General features: G+C 50.4%; 1 non-coding gene across 1 annotated transcript; it reads left to right on the top strand.

The window, feature by feature from the left end:
• Nucleotides 1–4,501: 4,501 nt before the first annotated feature.
• On the top strand, nt 4,502–4,573 carry TRNAE-UUC. The gene has a single exon. It is a non-coding gene; the product is annotated as a tRNA-Glu (tRNA).
• The last annotated feature ends 93 nt before the right edge of the window (nt 4,574–4,666 follow it).

Genomic DNA, 4,666 nt, shown 5'->3' with positions numbered 1-4,666 from the left:
TCCTGGGCCACGCTGTGTTGAGTCCTGCCCTACACTGCACAGGCTTGAACACCATGGTTGCATGGGGAAAGCAGAGTGGCTGTTCCTTTACACATGGCAGCAGGTAGGGAGGAAGAAGAGGTGACAATGGCACTTGCCAATTTAACCTGAAACAGCTGAAGAGCCCGTGGGTCATTCATGCACACCCGGCTCCATCTGGACCATCTCCCAGCAGAGACAGTGCAAACACTTGGATGGACTGATCGGCTTTGCCGGGCAGTGCCCCTGCTTCCATTATCCTTCACATGATTTAGGTGACCAGAAGAAGGGAAAGGGTTAAAACTAGAGTAATTAATATAAGAAGACTGTTCATTACTATAAGATGTCTGTGTATCATTAAATTGCATTTGAGCTTTAATTAGACTCTTTTTTTTTTCCCCCCTCATATAAAAGTCTTTGTTGTGTCAATTAGTTGATTGACTATCATCTGGTTTCTGGGTTAGTGAAACCTGATCCGTTGTGAATGAATTTGTTTATCAGGGAAAAGGGACCAGGGGATGGAAAAAAAATTCAATTAAATGTCAATGTGTGGAGTGACAAGCAGCATTCAATAGGGCTTTTAGTTTAATTGCTTGTATTTCATTAAGAGATGTATTTATCAAGAGAATTCTTTATTTTCAAAAGGTCTTAGATGTCTTCCTGCTTGCTTCTGGCTTTTTAGGTACTCTTGTACTATTCATAAAACATAGAGAACTACTTTTTAAATTAGAAAAACTACCTTATTGTGACATGTCCCGAGACTGTTACCTCACTGACATGCGTTGACAGCCTTTAGATGACATCCACATGCAAATTGCAGGGGACACGGGGTGTAGGGTTGTACCCCTACGTCATTTGAAAGGCTGTCACCAAAGATCTGCCGCTCCCTCTGCTGAAAATAGTGTGTTAATCCTGAAAGTTTGTGTGAGGAGGAAATCATTCAGCTCCCAGCCCTGGGAACATTTTGGAAAGTCTGTTTTAAATCTTTTAAAGGCTGTAAATCCCTCTGGGAGGAGTGGTTTTCATTTGTGTTTTATTTGGATTCCAGCTCATCACTTGTGGTTGACAAATAAAAATGAAATAGCCTTTGGTAGGGGGCTGGCAGGCGCCCTCCTAATACAGCGTGTTTGGCCGGAGCTGGTGTAGTTACACAGCGGCATCGCCTGGAGTACGTACAGCCACGCTGGAATAACGCGATGAGAGCACTGAAGTTTATTTTGATAACTCTCTGTTTATTTCTAATCCAGCCTAAAAACTGTGAGGAGATAAGCATGCAGCTGGGTTTGTTTGAGAATGGCAACAGGATCCAACAAAGCTTCCAAAATGTTAAATGAATGGTTATTTGCCTGCATGTCCAGGGCAGCAGCAGGAGCAGGGAACCCCTGCACGCAGAGCATGGTTCTGGGGCTCACCCGCAGCTCGCTGCTGCCGCGGGCACAACGGCACGTGCCCTGCTCGTGTAGGACCTCCAGCATCACTGCTCCAAGGGCGAGACATCACAGCCCAGCCTCACTCCTGCAGGGCGGCCCAGATGCATCAGCCATCAGCTTTTCTGAAAAGCAGTGTCTTTTGGCCTGGGTGTAGGAAAATACCCGGCCAAGTGATCAGTCCATTGGGTATGGAGGAGAACTAGAGCAAAAGACCCTCTGTGCACCGAGTCCTGCCCTCCACTCGTGCGGGTAACCCTGTTGTGTAACACGTCGATAAGGTGATCAAGCTCCACCTCAAAACTCTAATTCCTTGCCCTTGGGAGATTTGCTTTTCAGATACTGAGGCTTGGGAGCAGGGAGTGTCTCTCTGTGGATTTGCTCAGTGCCCAGCAGAAATCCTGGCAGGGCCTCTGGGATTGTCTGTATAATAAGTAGCTCTAATGAGTACTAATTAAAGCCAGCACATGGGTGATCAAGCTATTTCCTGAAACACATCAGCACAGTTCAGTGTTTTCTGCCATGTCTGTATTCTGTGCCCCCATTTGCTTGGAAAGTACAGCCAGGACATGGTCATCTTCTCAGAAACTTATTATTTCTCTTATTCTGTGATGAGACTTCGCTTTCAAAGAGTTCAGATCAGATGGTGGGAGGCAATGCGTGAGGCAACTGGCAATTATGTCCTCCCTAAACATTTTGTCTGCAACGCCGTGCCAGCATCACGACACCGGCTGGGAAGCCAGGGCTTTTACATGAGTGAAACAGAATGGCACGGTGTGGAGAAATGCTCCAGGTTGTTCCCTCTGGGGACAATCCGTCACTTTACAAATGTACTTGGAGAGACCTGAGGTTTGGGCAAAGCAGAGCTGACATAAGTGTCTGTATTTTATTCGAACATACAGAAGGAAAAGTAAAAACCAGATGAGCCTTTGCAAGAAAGATTCATAGCAGCAGCAGCAGCAGAAGAGGAAGAAGAAGAAGAAGAAGAAGAAGAAGAAGAAGAAGAAGAAGAAGAAACTCTAGAGAGCGAGGCAATACTGTGTGATATTTGGGAATAATTATGAAGAATCCTGCTCTTCCAACACTGGACAAGAGTTCTGGAAGAGCAAGGGAAGCGTGCTGTGAACATCATACACCTGCATCACATACTCCTCCACGCTTCCCGCTGGTGTGGGATTGGCAAACTGGCTTCATCCTGAAGGCTGAAGGAGGCAGCTCAAGGTCTTTAGGTCTGGCCCTGCCCAGCATCTCCTCCCCTGCATGGTGGGAGGAGGCATTCAGCACTCATCTTCCCCATCTGCCCATGAGTGGTGGTGGTTTCTCAGCTCTGTTGTGCAACCATGCAGCCCAGGAGAACCCCCAAGGGGTTTCTCTGCTGACTTTTTGGAGCATGTGGCCTTGCAAGGTGCTTCCCTGTGCCCATCAGGAGCAGGATCGTCAGGGTTGGAAACCACAGGTTTTGACCCCTGGCTGGGCTAGCCATGGTCCTTTGAGATGGACATCCAGACATGGACAGACTGTGCAAGCTGGGCCAGGGGAAGCAGAGGGGCTTGTTCTCGTTGCTTTGTTACTTCAAACGTGAGTTTTCATCATACAGAAAAGAGAAAGCAGTCTTGTGAAAAATGTCCTCACAGAGAAGCAAATCCATACCTACTTACGTCCCCTGGAGCAAGACCTGCCTGGATGTGCCCATACTGTGTCCAGAGGGAAAGTCCCTCATCCAGGCAGGTGTCTCTGCAGTGTCACCCCCGGGGAACCAGAACATCCTCTTTCTTTGGCAGCATTAGTGAAGCTTGTGGGGTTAATGCCTCGGCGGGTTAGCTATTACTTTTTCATGATAACCAAAAATATTACATTGAGGGAAGGAATGTTTTCCAGTCATGTCTTTCCAGTGTCCCCAGCGAGCTGCTGGTTGTGTGCAGGAGATGGGGCATTGGTATTGCTCAGGAAGTCCCTGGCCTGGTGGACAGCCCCATGGCAACTGCGCCAGATGACAGCCCCATGGCTTGGCACCAGGACCTCATTAGACGGGCATCGCTACCCTGGGGAGTGTCTGCGCTTAGCAGCCTTTGTGGCTACCCCATCCATCCTGGCTCCCATGGCAGCTCAGGGGTGTGCAAACTTCCCAGTAAACCATTCAGGCCTGCCTTACCCCACCAATTTTTGGGGTTTCCCTGGACAAGGGAAGGAGGAACCATGTCCCACACATCACCGACTAAGCATCCTCCTCCTGTCCTTTCCTCCACGGAAGCTCGGCCGCTGCAGAGCCGGTGGGGCTATCTCCTGAGGGCTGGCATGGTGGAGGGGGCTGCTGGGAGGTGCTGCGGGAAGCCGGTTCGAGCGGCTCCTGCCCCTCAGCCTCAAGCGTTTTGGTTTTGTCTCTAAGTAGCCAAAGAAGTGTGTGCCTATCGATGAATCTCCATCATCCCTACTGCAGCGTGTTTCCTCAGATAAGGATGCTGTCTAATGGCAATTATGTTTTCATTTGTTGTGAGAAAACTTAATACGCAGAGTGGCAGAAATGTTATTCATCCTCTGTTAATTGTGAGCTACTTACTGGAGGGAATCATGCAAAAATAAAAAAGTGCAATCAAATGAAATAAAGGGGAAGCAGCTTGTGCACTTGCCTTAACGCGGGGTGGAATTAGCCCCTGCGATGCGCTGCCGCCCGTGCTCATAACAGCGCTGCGTGACCCCCACGCCTGACCTCGGCTCCTGCTCCAGGGATGGGTGACATGGCTGCGCGTGGGCAGCGCTGGGCACGGACATCCAGGGGTGCCTAACGCAGCAGTATTCCCATGGGACCGGGCTTGCCCGAACTCCGTCTGCCCCGCCACGAGCTCTGAAACGGAGCAGCAGGAGAATCCCAGCAGAGCCTCACCTGGATCAGATTGCTCGGGCCGTTGCCTTTTTGTCTCCTGGTGTTTTCCCACTTCCAGGCTGTGGGATGCACCAGGCTGGGGCCATGCTGGGGGTGGCTGTAGGGCTGTGACCCGGGAGTAGGACTGGCTGTCCCTATGGGTGCAGGGCCAAGCAGGTGACAGAGCCGGATGTGGTCCCACATGGTCTAGCGGTCAGGATTCCTGGTTTTCACCCAGGCAGCCCGGGTTCGACTCCCGGTGTGGGAAAGCAGCTCTCTTTCATATGGTGCCTGTTTTGGGGCTCCCCGGGACAAGGAAGGGTGTTGGGATGTCAGCCGCTGGCTGCAGGGGGGAAGGGCC

This window comes from Eurypyga helias, unplaced genomic scaffold, assembly GCF_000690775.1.
Source record: "Eurypyga helias isolate BGI_N326 unplaced genomic scaffold, ASM69077v1 scaffold22257, whole genome shotgun sequence".
NCBI classification, from domain to species: domain Eukaryota; kingdom Metazoa; phylum Chordata; class Aves; order Eurypygiformes; family Eurypygidae; genus Eurypyga; species Eurypyga helias.
Note: the sequence above shows the minus strand (reverse complement) of the source record. Positions and strands in the feature narration are given on the sequence as shown.